The 19,693-nt window shown below is 40.9% G+C and overlaps 2 long non-coding RNA genes across 5 annotated transcripts in view; one reads left to right on the top strand and one right to left on the bottom strand.

Moving 5' to 3' along the window:
* The first annotated feature begins 5,241 nt into the window (after positions 1 to 5,241).
* On the top strand, positions 5,242 to 19,397 carry LOC118498546. Its single transcript, XR_004901036.1, has 2 exons — positions 5,242 to 6,352; positions 19,308 to 19,397. It is a non-coding gene; the product is annotated as an uncharacterized LOC118498546 (long non-coding RNA).
* LOC118498544 overlaps positions 12,312 to 19,693 on the bottom strand; it is a 73,475-nt gene continuing 66,093 nt past the window's right edge. The window contains exons 2-6 of one of the 4 annotated variants that reach the window (XR_004901032.1): positions 18,368 to 18,460; positions 17,944 to 18,161; positions 16,701 to 17,580; positions 15,496 to 16,653; positions 12,312 to 15,013 (exon numbers count right to left, since the gene is read on the bottom strand). This is a non-coding gene — a long non-coding RNA (uncharacterized LOC118498544). Of the gene's footprint in view, positions 15,014 to 15,495; positions 17,581 to 17,943; positions 18,162 to 18,367; positions 18,461 to 19,693 lie in introns of all 4 variants that reach the window. The other 3 variants (XR_004901033.1, XR_004901031.1, XR_004901034.1) reach the window with 3 other exon arrangements.

Genomic DNA, 19,693 nt, shown 5'->3' on the forward strand with positions numbered 1-19,693 from the left:
TCTATCTCATAAAATGAACTAACAGACTGGCTTCTTTCACTTAGCAATCTAAGTTTAAATTCTCCCTGTCTCTTCATGGTTGAAGAGCTCATTTCTTTTTACCCCTGAATAAAGTTTCATTTTATGGATGAACTACAATTTATCCATTCATCTATTAAAGGAATCTTTGATTGCCTCCAATTTTTGGCAAGTGTAAATACAGCTGGTATAAACATTCATGTGTAAGTTTTTGTATAATCATGTTTTCACAATTTTGGATAAATACCTAGAAGTGTGATCGCTGGATGGTATGATAGGTTCATGTTTACTTATGTAAGAAACTGCCAAACTCTTCCGAAGTGACTATGATTTTACATTTCTACCAGGAATGAATGAGAGTTCCCTTTTCTCTACACCTTTAACACCATCTAGTATCGTTAATATTTAAGATTTTAGTCATTCTAATAGTTGAGTAGTGCTATCTCATTATTGTTTTAATCTGCAACTTCTTAATGACATATGAGGTTGAACATCTTTTCATATGCTTATTTCCCATATGTGTATCTTCAACGGTGAGATGTCTATTCAGATGCTTCCCATTTTTATATAACATTAATTTTCTTATTGTTGATTTTTTAGTTCTTTGTATATTTTGGATAACAGTCCTTTATTGGGTATATCTTTTATAAATATTTTCTCCCAGGCTTGTCTTCTCATTTCTCTTGACAGTGTCTCTTTTGCAGAACAGACATTTTTTTTTATCACTTCTTTCTCTTATGAATCATGCCTTTGGTGTCGTATCTAAACAACCACTGTCACAAAGAAACACTCATAGGCACAGAGAACAGCATGGTAGTTACCAGAGGGAAGAGGGTATGAGGTAGTCAAGGGTAAAGGGGGTCAAATATATGGTGACAAAAGGAGATTTGACTGGGTGGTAAACACACAATGCAACATACACATGATATGTCATAGAATGGTATACTTGAAACCTATAACATTTTAAAAACTAAATTCACTCCAGTAAATTTAATTTTAAAATTCACCAAAAAAAACCCTATTGTCAAACCCAAGGTCATCTAGATTTTCTTCTGTTACCTTGTATGTGTTTTATATTTCTTTTTATTTTACATTTAGATTTATAATCCATTTTAAGTAACTTTTTATGAAGTATGTAAGATCTGGGTACAGCTCCCAGTCAATGCCTACTGTATCTGCCCTGGACTGGCAGACTGCCAGCATTTCTTGTCAATTCCAATTCCAACTTGAAAAGACTAAATTCATTGTGAGTCCAGCCAAGAATCTGAGGGCTCCTTTTTTTCACCCAGTTCCTATTAATAGGATGGAGATTCCACTACAGGTGTGGTGGGCCTAGAATACTGGAACCTTGATCTCTCTGTTTTGCCCCAGTTTTCTCATGTGGCAGAAGTTGCACACCAGGAGAGAAAAAGCGTAGAGTCAAAAGACCACCACTCCACCCAGTAACCATAGTAGTTTTTCATGGGTAGAAGGTGTCCATAAGAAAAGTAAGCTCTAAAGGTCTACCAACAAAACATGAATATTTGAAACAGAGTGTGGAAAGTTCAAATCTAAGGGCATCTTGAAATTATTAGTTTTTGTCAATTAGGAGCAAAAGGACTGCTAGATCACCAGAGAGAACCAGGGAAAGATATAGCTAATGAAAGCCCTCTTAGGAGTTAAACAACAAAGGCTAGCTTCAAAAACTATCTGTTTACCAGTTTAATTGGATCAAACTGTTGAGTAATTCATAACTCAGAACACTGTTGAAAACATTATAGAAGTTAGCTGGATTGAGGGCGGGCTGCAAACCAAAGCGTCGCAGGTTCAATTCCCAATCAGGGTGCATGCCTGGGTTGCAGGCCATGACCCCCAGCAACCGCACATTGATGTTTCTCTCTCTTCCTCCCTTCCCTCTCTAAAAAAATAAATAAATAAAATCTTTAAAAAAAAGAAGTTAGCTGGTAATTAATGGATCCTAATAGGTGAAACATAATCATATATTAAATGACAGCTTAAAAAAGAGTTCAGAGACAGTTAAAGACAGGACTGCTAAAATCTCTGTGACACCAAAGTGACTATGTACATGCTCAAGGCTTTACCCTCTAAAGAGCAATATTAAAAGCTTTACTTTACAGGACTTCCGGCAAGATGGAGGCATAGGTGGATACGCCGTACCTCCACGCACAACCAAGATCACAACAACAATTTAGAAGCAGAATAACACCCAGAACTGACAGAGAATTTATCTGAATGGAAGTCGGACAGCCAAGAAGGTGAAGTAGACCCGTTCATCCACACTGGTAAGAGGGGCGGAGAGGAGGAGCGGGCGCAGGTAGCACCATGCAGAGATCCGGGAGAACTGGGCACATAAGGCAACCGAGCGCGTAAGCCTTCCGGGATGCACAAGTTCGCAGCAGTGGACCCTGAGTACGCAAGCGGCGGCTGGCGGACCCAGTGAGGCGGCACTGTGGATCAGGGCAGAGCGCGCAACCCAGGAACCCAGGGGGGTTATTGACGCCCCAGGAGAGCGGAACTACTGCCATTGTTCCCTCTCACCCCTGCCCCCGAATACAACATCACAATCTAGCGACTGGAGTGCCCAGCCCCAGTGAACACCTAAGGCTCCTCCCCTCACCGTAACAAGAGCAACCAGACCGGAAAAAAAAAAAAGGAGAGAGAGAGAGATATGTCTCCAACAGAAGAACAGATCAATCCCCCAGGACTCATCCTCTTGAGCGACTAAGAGATAGCCAATCTATCAGATGCACAGTTCAAAACACTGGTGATCAGGAACTCACGGAATTGGTTGATTTTGGGTGCAAGTTACATGAAAAAATGCAGGTTACCATAAAAGAGATGAAGGAAGATGCACGGAAAACCAATAGTGAAGGGAAGGAAACTGGGACTCAAAACAATAGAGTGGACCAGAAGGATGAAAAAAACATCCAAGCAGGAAAGAATGAAGAAATAAGAATTCAAAAAAACGAGGAGAAGCTTAGGAACCTCCAGGACATCTTTAAACGTTCCAATATCCGAATTATAGGGGTACCAGAAGGGGAAGAGGAAAAGCAACAGATTGAACACGTATTTGAACAAATAATAAAGGAGAACTTCCCCATTCTGGCAAAGGAAATAGACTTCCAGGAAATCCAGGAAGCTCAGAGAGCCCCAAAGAATTTGGACCCAAGAAGAAACACACCAAGGCACATCATAGTCACATTAGTCAAGGTAAAAATGAAGGAGAGAATCCTAGGAGCAGCAAGAGATAAGGGGACAGTCACCTACAAAGGAGTTCCCATCAGACTGTCAGTTGATTTCTCCAAAGAGACCTTACAGGCAAGAAGGGGCTGGAAAGAAGTATTCCAAGTCATGAGAGGCAAAGACCTACATCCCAGATTGCTCTATCCAGCAAAGCTTTCATTTAGAATGGAAGGGCAGATCAAGTGCTTCTCAGATAAGGTCAAGTTAAAGGAGTTCATCATCACCAAGCCCTTATTTTATGAAATGTTAAAGGGACTTATCTAAGAAAAGAAGATAAAGAAAAAAATATGTATAGTAAAAGGACAGCAAACTCACAATTATGAACAACCACACCTAAAGCAAAACCAAAAGAAACTAAGCAAACAACTCGAACAGATACAGAACCACAGAAATGGAGATCACATGGAGGGTCAGCAATAGGGGAGTGGGAGGAGGAGAGAGGGGGAAAAGGTACAGAGAATAAGTAGCATAGATGGTAGGTTGAAAATAGATAGGGGGAGAGTAAGAATAGTATGGGAAATGTAGAAGCTAAAGAACTTATAAGTATGATATATGGACATGACTAAAGGGGGGGATGTGGGTGGGAGAGGGTGTACAGGGTGGAGGGGAGTGAAGGGGGAAATGGGACAACTGTAATAGCATAATCAATAAAATATATTTAAAAAATAAAAAATAAAAGCTTTACATTACGAGGTAACAATCCTCACTAAAACACCCTAGTTACACAACAAACAAAGAAAATATTGATAAAAACAAGTCTTGTAAAGGGACAGTTTACAATCTAGTGTTACATACATTACACAAAATGTCTAGTTTTCAACAAAAAAAATATGATATCCAAAGAAATAAAAGTGCGACCCATAAACAGGAAACAAAGTAGTTAACAAAAACTGCCTAGGAAAGGGACCAGATGTCATATTTAATATTTAACAGAAAGACATAAAAAAATGTAGATCAAAGAACTAAAGGAAACTATGCTTAAAGAAATAAAGTTATAAAGACAGTGTCTCATCAAATACAAAATATCATTAAAGATACAGAAATTATTTTAAAAGAATCAAATAGAAATTTAGTACTTTAAAAGTAAATAACTGAGATAAAAATTTCATTAGCAGGTCTCAACAGGAACTTTTAAGTGGCAGAAAAAAGAATCCATAAACTCAAAGAAAGGACAGTAAGAGTTTATGCAAAGAACAAATAGAAAAAAAAAACACAGAAAAATGAAGAGACTCATGGAAATGTGGGAAAACTTGAAGCATACCAATGCATTAACAGAAATGTCAGGAGGCAAAAATAGAAAAGAGCAGAAAAATATGTGAAGACACATAGATAAAATATCACAAATTTGTTGTAAAACATTGTTCCTATCTAAGAATCTTGAAAAACTCCAAGGGAATACACAGAGATCTATACCGACATATCATGGTAAAAATGCTGAAAATCAAGGCTAAGAGAAAATGTTAAAAACAACAAAACTAAATGACTTCTCCTGGCTGACGTAGCTCACTGGATTGAGCGCGGGCTGCGAACCAGGCATTGCGGGTTCGATTCCCAGCCAGGGCACATGCCTGGGTTGCAGGCCACGGCCCCCAGCAAACGCACATTGATGTTTCTCTCTCTCTCTCTCTTTCTCCCTCCCTTCCCTCTCCAAAAAGAAATAAATAAAATCTTTTTAAAAACTTGAAAAAAAAGTAAATGACTTCTCATCAGAAATAATAAAGGCCAGAAGGCACTGGGATAGCATAATAAAATGCAGAAAGAAAAAAAAACTGTTAACCAAGAGTCATACAATTAACAAAATTGTTTTTCAAAATTAAAGACAAAATATTTTAATAAATAAAAGTTAAGAGAGCCGTGGGTGGTGCAGCTCAATGGATTGAGCGTCGGACTGTAAACCAAAGCATCGCTGGTTTCACTCCCAGTCAGGGCACATGCCTGGGTTACCGGCCAAGTCCCCAGTGGGAGGCACTCAAGAGGGAACCACACATTGATGTTTCTCTCCCTCTCTTTCTCCCTCCCCTCCCCTCTCTAAGAATGGATGGATGAGATCTTTTTTTAAAAAAAAGTTAAGAGAATCTGAGTGACATCCTAAATTGGCAGAGAGGAAATCCCAGCCTGTATTTCCCCCACAAATATCAATAATTAGACACATATCCTTTAACAAACACAGCTCTGGGAGAGCTCTAGAGTCCACTTAAGAAACCAGCAACACAGTGGAACAAAAAACCTGAGAATAACTGAAAAAGACAAAAAGGAAGACAGCTTCATTTTGTCTGCATCATCCTACTATACTCAAGCCCGCATTGCCCAGTGCCAAGAGGAAACTGCTCAGCAAGAGAGATCCTGTCACAGCGGGGTGCAGAGGGAGTAGTGTGAGTGACCAGCTTCCCCAGCATTTGGATGCACCACATGAAAGTCCCACTTTGGTTTCACCCCAACCAAAAATCAGTAAATCTGAGACGTATAGATGGTTAGAATCAACAAACAAAACCCAAGGCTACTAGTAGTAGGAGTAATCAAGATTTCCAGTGATTTGCTCTGCAGAAAAACCCAGCGGCTCTCACACTGAAAAAAATCAATAGCAAGCACAGACCTCCTGCAAATTTCACCGGCTTTCCTCTCACTGGTATTTGCATACACTGACACCACCAGCTACCCGAATCCCTTCCAAGGCCCTAGCTCAATGCAAGCCTCTGGCAGCTGAGATCATGTTATTTTCTTTCTGTGTGTCTGTGTTAACAACACTTAAGATATATTTTCTTAGCAAATGTCAAGTATACATACCTGCTTTCAATTAGTTGTTAGATTATTCCACCATCTATATAATCCCAGCTTTAACATCTATTTTCCCAGGTAAATTGAGATCTTCCAAATTCTTCCTGTGCTCTGTAATCTGGATGTTTTACATAGTGACTGATGGTACACTAGCTCTTTTTCAAGTCCCCAATTTTGTTTATGCAGATAGTCCAAAATAATTAAATTTCAGCTTCAGCCCTGGCTGCTGTGGTTCACTGGATTGAGTGCCAGCCTGCGAACCAAAGGGTCGCTAGTTCAATTCCTAGTCAGGGCACATGCCTGGGTTGTGGGCCAGGTCCTCTATAGGGGCATGTGAGGCAACCATACACTGATGTTTCGCTCTCTCTTTCTTCCTTCCTCTCTCCCTTCTCTCTCTAAAAAATAAATAAATATAATCTTTAAAAAAAAGTTTGGGCTTCAAGTTCCAATCTAATTTTTTTGGACAATATCAGTTCAGTTTGCAGAGATTTTACTGTGCTATTTATATCTGCCATTCATATGTGCCATCTGGTGGCTAGTGGAGGACCTGGACACTATTCTATCCCATAGACAAATTATCAAAGTCTGTAGTATGTTTAAGTGAAACCCAAAAATGTATATAACACAGGGGTAAATCCAAAAATTCATAATAAACTTTTTGGGATCATTTTTCTGACCTGCTTCCTCTTTGCGACTATCTTAATAGTTTCTGGTTCTATGAATCAATCTCAGAGTCAGTCTCTCTCTCTCTCTCCCCTCTCTCCTACCTTCCAGTCCCATGGTCAGAAAATGCGTCCTTATTTACACTCTATGCCACATATATGTTTTTTACTGTACCCATGTCTATGATAATCAAGACAGTATGGTATTGGCAGAAGAACAGACACACAGACCAATGAAATAAAAGCCCAGAAATAAAAACAATGTGTATATAGGCAAATCATTTTTCACAATGGAGACAAAAAACACACAATGGAGAAAAGAAAGCCTGTTAAAAAAAATGGTACAGGCATATTTTGAAAGCCACATGCAAAAGAATGAAACTAGATTACAGTTTGTACCCTTATACAAAAATCAATTTGAAATGGATCAAAGCCCTAAATATAAGATCTGAAACGATAAAGTACACAGAAGAAAACATAGGTACTAAACTTACAGACTTTGGACATACAGAACAGTTTATGAATTTGACCCCAAAGGCCAGGAAAGTAAACGCAAAAATAAATGAATGAGACTATATCACATTAAAAAGCTTCTGCACAGCAACAGAAACCAACAACAAAACAAATAGGAGATGATATTTCCAAACAACAGCTCTGACAAGCAGTAATATCCAAAATATATAAAGGACTCATACAACTCAACACCAAACAAAGAATCCAATTAAAAATGGGCAGAGAACTTAAACAGACACTTCTCTCAAGAAGATATAAAAATGGCCACCAGATATATGAAAAGGTGCTCAACTCTACTAGCTATTAGGAAATGCAAATCAAAACTACAATGAGATGCCACCTCATACCTGTTAGAATGGCTATGATCAACAAGACAGGTAATAACAAGTGTTGGAGAGGTTGTGGAGAAAAAGGAACCCTCATTCACTGGTGGTGGGAATGCAGACTGGTACAGCCACTATGGAAAACAGTATGGAGGTTCCTCAAAATATTAAGAATAGAGTTACCACACAACCCAGCAACCCCTCTTCTGGGTATGTACCCAAAAAGCTCAAAAACACTTATTCGCAAAGATATATGCACCCTATGTTTGTTATTCATGATGGCCAAGACATGGAAACAACCAGTTTTCTTCTATAGATGACTGGATAAAAAAGATGTGGTACAATATTGGAGCTCCTCTACCCTGTCCCTGCACAGCTGATCCTCCATGGAGGGTGGAGGTTTGTGGTTAGTGGTCACAGCCAGTCCTTGCAGCTGACTGGCCTGGGTAAATCCCTCCCATTGATCTGCCAAAAGCAACCAAGGGCTCAACTACAAAAGGAGGGTGTACTCAGCCCACATGAAGGACACACCTCAAGTACCCAGTCTGAGTGATGCAGGAGGCTGTGCCATTGAACCTGTTTTGATGGTTGCCAGATGGGAGCGGGGTGGGAGAGAATGGGTGAAGAGGTGAGAGGATTAAGAAGTACAAATAGGGACTTCTGGCCAAGAGGGAGGCATAAGTAGATATGCTTCGCCTCCTCAAACAACCATAAGAAGGATTACAACTAACTTCAAAACTAGAAACAATCGTAACTGCCAGAAAATCAAACTGTATGGAAGTCTGACAACCAAGGATTTAGAGAAGAAATATTCATCCAGATGGGTAGGAGGGGTGGAGGCAGGCAGCTGGGGTAGAGAGGACACGGTGTGACAGCAGCAAGGCAGTGTGGTGGCAGGGGAGCTGGTGAAACAGGTGGTCCCACATTCACAAGTGGTGGATAAAAACCAGAAAGGACACCTGGAGAGCGAGTGAACCCAGCCCCAGACCAGGTTGTGCAGTGCAGGGTTCCAGCACTGAGAAAATAAAGCCTTATAACTTTTGTCTGTAAAAAGCAATGGAGATTTGGGCAGTGGAAGAAACTGCTAGTCTCTCAGGAGAGTCTGTTTAAAGGACCTGCACAGTCCTAGAATGTATACAAACCCATCCACTCTGGGATTCAGTACCAGGGAAGCAGCTAGAAGGGTATATATATGTATATATACATACATATATACAGGAAATGGGGGAAGTGACTAGAAACTGGACGAGAGCTGAGCAAGAGACATTGATCCCTAAGCAGCAACAGAAAAGGAGACAGTTACCTACAAAGGAGTTCCCATCAGACTGTCGGCTGATTTCTCAAAAGAAATTTGGCAGGCAAGAAGGGGAGGGAAAGAAGTATTCCAAGTCATGAAAGACAAGGACCTACATCCAAGATTACTCAAAGGTATCATTTAGAATGGAAGGGCAGATCAAGTGCTTCTCAGGAAAGGTCAAGTTAAAGGAGTTCATCATCACCAAGCCCTTATTTTATGAAATGGTAAAGAGACTTCTTCAGTAAAAAGAAGAAAATCGAAACTATGAACAGTAAAATGACAACAAACTCACAACTGTCAACAACCAAATCTAAAAAAACAAAAACAAACTAAGTGAACAACTACAGTATCGGAATCACAGAAATGGAGATCACATGGAGGTACAGAGATTAAGAAGCATAATAGGTAGGCACAAAGTAGACAGAAGTATGTTAAGCATAATATTGGAAATGGAGAAGCCAAAGAACTTATATGCATGACCCACGGACATGAACTAAGCGGGGGGATTGCTGGAGGCAAGGTACACACTGGGCTGAGGGGGACAAAGGGGAAAAATGAGACAATTATAATAGCATAATCAATTAAATATACCTAAAAAAAGAAATACAAATAGATCGTTACAGAAAAGCCACAGGGTTGTAAAGCACAGTATAGGAAATGGAGTAGTGAAAGAACTTTTATGAGACCCATGGACATGAACAATGGTGGGAGGATTGCCTGAGGGAGTGGGGGTGCTGTGTGGAGGGTATAAAGGGAAAAAAATCAGGACAACTATAATACCATAATCCATAAAATATCATTAAAAAACAAAAAGATGTGATACATATATACTATGGAATACTACTCAGCCATAAGAAAAGATGAAATACTACCATTTGCGACAAACATGGATGGACCTGGAGGATACTATGTTAAGTGAAATGAGTCAGAAAAAGCTAAGAACAAGAGACATTGAAATAAAGAAGAAACTGACAGTAACCAGAGGGGAGGCAGGAGAGGATAACGGGGGGCGGGGGGGGAAGGGTTTTCAGGAACAACTATAAAGGACACATGGACAAAACCAAAGGTGGGGTGGAATCAAGGGAAAGAGGTGGGGATGGCTGGGGTAGGAGAGGTGTGGTGGGGAGAAAATGGAGACAACTGTGCTTGAACAACAATAAAAAAATAAAATTAAAATTAAAAAAGCTAAGAACCACACAACTTCCACTTGTATGAGGGAAAAACTGGAACTGATAGACATAGACAACAGCACCTGGTTACCAGAGGGAGAAGGGTAGGGCATAGTAAAGGGTAAAGGGAACTAAATGTATGGTGATAGAAGATGATTTGACTTTGGGTGGTAGGCACACAATGCAATATACAGATTATATAGTATAGAAATGTACACTTGAAGCCCATATAATACTATTAACCAAAGTCACCTCAACATATTTAATAAAAATAAAATAAAGCCCTGACTGGTGTAGCTCAGTGGGTTGGGCATCATCCTGCAAACCAAGAGGTCACTGGTTCAATTCCCAGTCAGGACACATGCCTGGGTTGTGGGCCAAGTCCCCAGTGGGGGATGTAGGAGAGGCAACCAATCGACATTTCACACATCAATGTCTCTCTCCCTCTCTTTAAAAATAAAAAAAATTAAAAAGAAAAAAAAATGGAGACTGGCCCTGGCCAGTTATGGCTCAGTTGGTTGGAGCATCATGCAGTAACCACAAGTTTGTGGGTTCAATTCCTGGTTAGGGCACATACCCAGGTTGTAGATTTGGACCCAGGTCCAGGCACATAAGTTTCCCAGTCCAGGCACATATGTGGGGAAACCAGTGGGTGCTTCTCACTTCTCTCTTGCTCTTTCTTACTCTGTCTCTCCCCCTAAAAAAAAAAAAAAGCAATTAAGAAATGTCCTCAGGTAAGGATAAAATATATATATGGAGATTGTTGGAGTAAATAAAAAACAAGACCCAACAATAAGTTGTCTACAGAAAACCCAATTTAAATATAAAGATACAAACAGATTAAGAGGAAAGTGATAAAGAAAGATATACCATGCTAAAACGACTTAAAATTTGGGGCAGCTATAACTTCAGACAAGCAGATTTCAGAGTAAGGAAACTATCAAGGATAAAGAGCATTATATAAAGACTAAGGGACTGAATCTCCAGGAAGACATTCTACTTCATTCAGCAACACCCTCTCCCCCACAGCAATTACCACTGTTGTCCATTGAGTCCTTTTTCCTTTTTGCTCAACCCCTCCACCCCTAACCTCCCTCTGCCACTAGATGTCATCCTGCTCTCCATCTATGAGTCTGTCCCCATTTTCCTCGTTAGTTCAGTTTGTTCATTAGATGCCACATACGAGTGAGACCATATGGTATTTGTCTTTTTCTGGCTGGCTTATTTCGCTTAGCATAATGTTCTTGAGGTCCATCCATACTGTCGTAAAGGATAAAATTTTCTTTTTTATGGTGGGAAGGCAGACTGGTGCAGTCACTGTGGAAAGCAGTATGGATACCTCAAAAAGTTAAAAATGGATCTGCCTTTTGACTCAGCAACCCCACTTCTGCAAATATATCTGAAGGAACCCAAAACACTAATTCAAAAGTACGTAAGCTCCCCTATGTCCACTGCACCTTTATTTACAATCACTGAGATATGGAAACAGCCCTTGGGCTGTATCAATAGATGAGTGTATAAAACAACTATGGGATATTTACACAATGGAATACTTACTTGGCCATAAAAAAAAAAGATGTTGCATTTTTTTACAAATTGATGGCAAGACCCTGTAATAGGACAAAAGCCCCCTTTTCAGGTTGCTGTTGCCAGAGCTACTTGGCCCGCATAAAGCATGTGACTCTTGTTTTATGAGCCTCTGCCCTCAAGACTAGAAAATTACTTACTGGATGCTTCCTGAAGGTGTAGAGGCTCCAGGAATTTACAGGACATGCCAGAGCTGCACCCAAAGATAACATCAAAACAAGCTGCAGCCTACGCAAGACCAGCTGAAACATCCTGCTCTATGACCACCACAATTACGTAATAAAAGGCCAAAGCCCCCACCCCTCAGGGCTGGTGTATCTCTCCACACCAAGCCCCTCACCCCTCTTAGAGAGTGAATAAAAAAGTTTACTCTCTGCATGTTCTTCTCCTTGTGGATTCTTTCACAGCCCTAGTCTCCAACCACCCCAACACCCTCCACCAGCAAAAAAATTAAAACTCACTTCATTGTAGTGATCTGCAACCCAACTGCAATATCTCCAAGGTATTCCTATATGTCACTTGTTCATTTTGCCTCAATACTTAAAGGACTTTTTCTCTAAAATTACATAGTTTGATTTGAATGTATAATGGGTTTTGACACTGGCTCATATTTTCAGATACATAGTTGTATGTTTGTCCTGTTTGGGAGCTTCCTGGGTATAATCTGAAACTGGCTCCCTTATGTGGAGGGCAAGACGAAACGCAAGAAAATGGCACACCAATACAGATTGGTAGGTGGCAGTTTTAATTAGCAAGGGAACTTAACAGGTTTGTCTTTGGTGTCTACAAAATGAGCAGTTTTCTGCAACCAACTGCCAAATCTTAAAAATTTATATAGAGATCTTCAATACATTCAGTCACATATACTGCCCAAGTAGTCTCTACATTTCTATCTCAAAAGCTGTACCCTTGGTGCAGCTTCTAGGAATGAGGAAGGCAAGCAGAACATTTTCCAAGTACATTGAGAGGGTGGAAAGCCTCTAATTTTCCAGATCCAGCTAGAGGATCAACTGGCAGTCAGGTCTTCTTGATGATGACCCCAACATTCCACCCGTTATGACTGGCCCTTACAATCTCACATGCAGTGATCTTCTGAATAGTGCCCTGAGTAGTCAGCAAGGGGTTTCACTAGCACAGAGATGGCTCATCGGCAGCAGCTCTCTGGAGGCAGATACCACAGCACCACACGGGCACATGCAAGAGAGAACAGAGGTTAAGACAATAATTCCCAAAATCAATGACAACTTTTCCACCAAGAACCCCATGATCCAAATGATTGATTAACTCTGTCCCTTAGGCTAGGGGCTGGATCACTCAGGACATTCCCTGGTGTCCTCATGCAATTAAATAAAGATAATACATAAATATTCTCATCATAAACATTCTCATCAGATATAAACAAACAACATTCAGTAATGTTGAAGGCCATTCTATTATGGAATATAGCTTTTCTCACTAGAGACATTGCAATGTTCAATAAGGACAAGCTTTGCTGGCTATCATAAGGCTTGTTGGGTGAATTTAATAAGGGTTTCTATGTGTGCTATAATTTCCTCCAGGCCAATGAAGGGACCAAAGATAGCAGCCAAGTGATCTACCTACAGGGAACAGAATATGCCCTCCAAGGGAATATTCCTTGAGAGGAAGGTTGGCAGCTTTAGGAACTTGGCCTAGTGGTATGTACCATACATGTTGGCCAGAAGGAGGCAGAACTGTCAGATGTGAGGAGATGGACTGGGGGTGGGATATGCCAGACCAAAACCTCTATCTTCTCCCCTCTTTCAATAGTGCATGTTCCATTCCAGGTATAGTACATTTCAAAAGGTCCAACTTGCCCCAGGACAACGGGATCCCAGTGGAGACTGAATAGTTTCCCCTCACCCAGGGGTATGAAGTAACTCACCCCTCATGGTAGGATGTACCATTGCAAATTTTAGTAGATAACTCCTTTCCCAGGCATAATGGGGCTTTGTGTTCTCAGCAGCATAGCACATTGATCCACGGTAAGAGTGAAGACAAGGGCTTTTTATTGAGACTTCCATACCTTTACAGTACTGGGTGCTTGGTATGGATCCCAAGTCTAGCATATAGGGTAACAGGCCCTCTGACTCATCATTCAAATATATTAAAGCCTGGAACAATACTTCAGTCTACCCAGCTAAGGTGGTTTACCTGTTAATAACTTAATCTGCTGCTTTAATATTCCATTCTCCCTGTCTACCAACCCCTGCTGCTTAGGGGTTATAGGGGAAATGAAACCTCCCATTCAATGTGATGTTCTTTTGCCCACTATTGTTCATCAGGGCCTTTGAAATGTGATCTCCATTCATTATCTATTTAACTAGGGTATCTATACATGGTACTCAGCTTCTCTGATCCACTAATGATGGCAGCCTGGTTAGCATGGCAACAAGGGAAAGTTTGGGTTAAGTCAGACTAAGCATCCACACAAACCAAGGCATATCTAGAACACACACTTGGAGGGAGTGGGCCAATATAATTGGTTGGCCTATATCTCACCAGTTGAGAACTCTGGTGGATGGCCCCAGACTCCTTTGGCTGTCATCTTGGGAGTTGTTTAGAACACATATGACACGCTATTACTCCATTAACCATGTTACTGTATTTCAAGGGAAATCTAGCATCCTTGACAGTATGCCATCCCACCTGAATACTGCAAAGGCCACACTTTCTATGCACCCAATCTGCTACACGTACTAAAGAGTCAACTGCTAGGACATCAGCTTCTTGACTGCCAGTAAGTGTCAATACCTTATGAGTAGGGATGCAGAAGATAATGAAGACTGCCTTACACTCTTGGCAGCAAACACAAATCTCCATCCACACACTGTGACCCCAGAAGGGACCACTCATGAATTATACACCCTCAGCTTTCCCTTGTTCAAGCCATAATATTAATCTTTTCAGAAAAGCCCAACTGTCAGGGCACAAAGTTAATGGCGAGGGCACATGAGTGGCCACCAGCCAAACTGCTCTGAGTTCAGCCCAGCCTTTTCTAATTTATTCCTTCATTAGAGGCTTCACCTAGAGAAACACTATGTGTACTACTAGGAACTGTTGCTCTAGAGGGGAATATCCTTCTCTTGTCTCTGCCACAGTGCCTAACCCCTAACTTCTAGAGTCACAGAACATCTAACTCAAATGCAAGCCTTCCTTGGGAGATGCCCAGAGCTTTTTTTTTTTTTTTGAGCTGGTTAAATAATCATGATTTATTATATGACTTGGCAAATCTTCATTCAGATCAAATACCTTTCAAGTTATTAAACTCACAAGGATTTACTTCTTTTGTGGTGTCTCAAATAGCTTTTTCAATTGTTTCTATTAATTTCACTCATATTCTTCTTGTTCTTCTTATTCTTCTCCTCCTCCTTCTTCTTCGCCTTCTTCTTTTAACAAACAAGGCCCCTATCCTCATCACAAAACACAGATGTATGATTCAGCGCATAAAACCAGTAATTATGAAACACACTAATTTATGAAAGATTCAAAAAGAAAATATTTTGATATAAATAATGATCATCATAACAAGTATCACTCATATGTTCTTGATAGAAAGTATTTATTGTGATGCTATGAGTGATAATTTTCACATACCAGTATCCCATTGGGATAAATTAACATTCTGAGTTTTGTAAAGAAATCCTTATTTTCCTGAGGTATTCTGACATAATACACATTCTTATTTGACAAAGAGCATTAGAGAAATAAAGCCAAAAATTAGAGCAATAAAAATGGAAACTTTGCCAGGTATGAAATTATTATAATGCACCATTTTTCATACACAAAAAGCCACAAGAAAATAGAAGTTCATATACTTTGAGTTATATGTCAAAACTGGTAGACATATTAAAAACGTTTTAACTGAGCCAAAGGAAGAAAAGACTTACAGATGGCTGAATGGTCTTGACATTGATGAGAAGTACAGGAAGAGTGCTGATCAGATGTTTTACTATTTCTATAAGGAGAATTCAAAATATGATTAAACTCAGTAGAAAAATTGAGCTTGACAACATGTATGAAATTTCAGACTAGCTGGAACCCATTTATCACTACAAAAGTTTATTAAAGGAGATTGTGGAAGAATGTATTTTCTTTGAAGAGATTCCTTTAAAGGAAAGAAGAAAACCCAATGTCTGTGTCAGTCGTTCTCAGACTTCATTGCATCTGAATCACATGGAAAGATCTGCTAAAACACAGACAGTCCACCCCACCCTCAGAGTTTCTGATTCAGTGGGTCTGGGGTGAAACCCAAGAGTGTATTTCTGACAAGTTCCAAGGTGATGCCAATGATGCTGGTCTGGTTGCCTTACTCTGAGAACAACCACTGGTCAGTGCTAAACCCATGCTAGGCATGGTCACATAAAATACCTCATTGACTCTTAGTAACAGCTCAGGAGTAGATATAGCTCTTATTAGAGTTTGATATACACATAGTCCACAACTTTCATACATTTAATTTTCATATATTGTGTGTGGGCACCTAGAAACTGTTTACTATACACCAAAACCAGACTTTTTGAGAGACCTCCTGGGGCTGCCTGCCAGCTACAATTCAGTTTGGGCAGCAATACTGTGTGATACAGACAGTGCGATTTTGTTTCTGTCCTGGGCTGCCCAGAGCTTTACTATGCTTCACTAGCATTTTTGCCTTCTCAATGGTTGCTTACTGCTCTGATCCCCAGTCCCCACACAAGCCCTTGCTTTGCCAGATGGCCTAAAGAATGAAGTATGTACAGTGTCACATGGAAAATAAAGATTTTCTAGACCCCCCCAAAATCCCTACAAAAACTACATCTTCTTTACATTCTTAGGGGTTGGATAGACATGCATCTAAGCACAGCTATTGGAACGACCCAAATCTTACCTCACAAAATGACTCCTGAAATCTTATTGAAAGAGTCAGGCCAGACCCCCAACCCCCAGACTGCTAATGACCCAGTCAGGCCAGTTTCCAACCCTCTGGAATGCCTATGACTCAGTTGTCCTAACTTACTTGTTAGCCTGCAGCACAATTGAAACTCTCCCCCACTGGGCACAAGAGACACCTGGCGCCAGCACAATCTAAACTCTCCCCCTTGGGCACAATAGACACCTGGTGCCAGCTACAATAGCCGGTGGCCATACTGATCCTCCAGTACTAGAGAACAGCCCACCCTTTACCTAACCTATTGTCCCAGCTCACATCCTGAAACCCTGAGGCACCTGCCTGGAAGAACAAGAGACTGACCCCTTCCTCCCCTATCCCCTCACAAACGCCTCACTTTTTCTCTTAAAAACCCCACTCTTGCCTTCCCCCATGGTGCTGAAGTCAACCCCACTCATCAGCCAGCCTCTCAGGGTAGCATCAAACAAAGGTACTTGGATCAGATAACCCAGTTCTTCCCGCCTCTATTTCTTTCACATTTCTAACACTTATAGCAGGGCCTGTGTAACCAAGCAGACAGGGGCCCATTCACGTGATGTATGATCTAACAATTAGTATTGGAAAAAACAGGTTTTCATCTACAATATTCCAACCTTGGGGGACACTGAGAGTACTTACGCTCAGAACCCTGTTCTTCCCCGAGACCTACCACTTCACTTGTTCCCCAAAAGGCTAAAAGCCAGAGCCAAGCCCAATAGTTCCCCATATCCTTCTGTGCTTAAGTGGCTGTACAAACAGCCTTGCAGCAGCTCTCTCCTTCAGGATCTGGGGTACACTGTCATCAGCCTCCATGCAATAATCCAGGAAAGCATGTGCTGTGGTACACTGGATCATGGTGAAGTCCAAGAAAGGCGTAAGTCCCAAAAGAGTAGCCTTTCCTTATGTCTGAAGTCCCAAGAGTCCAGATAGAGTCTGGCTCTGGGAGTTAACAGGTCAGCATCTTGCAAGGCAGGATCCTTGGTGGCTTTGAAGTCAGCTAGAGAGAGCACAATCAGAGTAGCAGTATGTCTCCTTCCTTACTCCACCATGACTCAAGGCGGGATCCTGACTACAAATTATATAGCTGCTTGCTTAGTCCTCCCTTCACATGGCTGCTACATCATTGCTCTCCTTCCTCATGGCTCCCCTCTTACCATGCCCTTTCCAAACCAGATGGTGGCTGCCTCAAGGCTCTTAGATTAAAATTTTGACCTGGGGTTTCCTACGTGGCCTCCCATGTGGCTCCTCCCACAATGAACTACATTTGCCAGTTTCCCCGTATTGTTCTACCTTCTCTTGACTGGCACCCTTAGTCAGGGCAAGAGTGACTCAGTGACGCAAGTGGAACCACCTCTCTAACTCTTGTGCCGGCACTGTACAACCCCCTGGCTATGTCACAGGCCACCATACATTCTAAAAGTCACATAAACACCTTTTGGACCTCTTGCACAGAGTGATAGCACAGCTTCTCTTCAGGGACGATGGGGAAATCCACTTGCCTTTGTTAAGCCTTATCCTCTTCTCCGCTTCCCCCAACGGTGAGCTGAGGGAATATGGTCTGTGTCCCGTTTCACCTGGGCCTTCAATTTTCTGTGGGTTCACCATCCATCTTCTCTCTCACAGATGTTGCAACAAAGTCTATAGAATATCCTAATGCAGAAGCAAGTTTTCACATGTGAACATTATACCATCAATGTAATGGGCCCATTTTACCAATGTGGGGAAGGAGAATAGGGACAGGTCTGAGGCTGCCATCCCCAGATGTATCATACAGGTAGCCTTGGGAAAGTACTGGAAAGGTTCATTATTGTCCCTCCCACATGAAGGCAAAGTGACCTTAGTTATCAGAAATTTACAGATGTCAAAGACTTCTCCATGAATCTCCTTGAAAATGAAGCACTTTGTAGGAACACCTTTTGCCAAAGAATCAGAGTAAAAAAAAAAAAAGTCTGCAAATGACAAAAGATTTTTAAAGTGGTCATGGTTAGGGAAGTTTAAAGTTTAGTATCACTTCTTCTTTAACACTGCTTCCCTGAAAGACAAATACCATATGATCTCACCTTTAACAGGAACCTAAACAACAAAACAAACAAACAAGCAAAATATAACCAAAAACACTGAAATAGAGAACAGGCTCACAGTGACTTGTAGGGGAGAGGGGAGAGAATTTCAGGGGAAAGGGGGAAGGGTTTACAGGAACAAGTATAAAGGACACATGGACAAGAACTAGGGGGGTGTGGAAATGGGAGGGAGGTGGGGAGGACTGGGCAGGTGGGCTGGGATGGGAGTAAGAGACAGAAAACTGTACTAGAACTATGATTAAAATTAAAAGGAAAAACAAAAACAACCCCAAAAAACCAGTGCTTCCCATGACATTTATATATACAGAAAGTTACACAGTTGTAAAAAAAAAAACTCTTTAAATAAAGATGACTCTGTTTTCTTCAGTGGTCAAAGATCTGATGAAAGCAAAACACAGAATCACCATTTTCCACAGATTACACTAATAGTAAAAAAAAATAAAAGCTTTTGTTTACAACTCCTTATTAAGAGCAGACCAAAAATCTTCCAAAAAATAAAAAAATAAACCTTTCTCCTTTTAATAGAGAGAAAAATAATTCTAATTTTGTACCAGTATACTTTCAATACTAAAATAAATTAGTAGGTAAAAAATAGACAGGAGGGTGTTAAGAACAGTACAGGAAGGCCCTGGCTGGTGTGGCTGGGTGGACTGAGCACCAGTCTGCAAACCAAAGGGTCCACCCAGTCAGGACACATGCCAGGGTTGTCAGCCAGGTCCCCGGCAGGGAGTGTGCAAAGAGGCAACCACACATTGATATTTCTCTCCCTCACTTTCTCCCTTCCTTCCCCTCTCTAAAAATAAATTTAAAAACTTTAAAAAAAAAGAACCATATAGGAAATGGAGTAGCCAAAGAACTTGTATTCATGAGGCATGGACAAGAACTCAGTGGGGGGACTGCTGGAGGGAGTTAGGGGTGCTGGGTGAAGAGTGACAAAGGGGAAAAAATTGTGACAAGTATAATAGCATAATCAATAAAATACAGGATCCAGCAGAAGTAATGCCTGCTTGAGTGTGGTGGTAGGGTAATAATACGGGTATAATACTTTATAGTTTTAATTTGAACATTTCACCTAAAATGTCCTATGGTGTGCTTGAGAGT

Source organism: Phyllostomus discolor, chromosome X, assembly GCF_004126475.2.
Source record: "Phyllostomus discolor isolate MPI-MPIP mPhyDis1 chromosome X, mPhyDis1.pri.v3, whole genome shotgun sequence".
In the NCBI taxonomy this organism is placed as follows: domain Eukaryota; kingdom Metazoa; phylum Chordata; class Mammalia; order Chiroptera; family Phyllostomidae; genus Phyllostomus; species Phyllostomus discolor.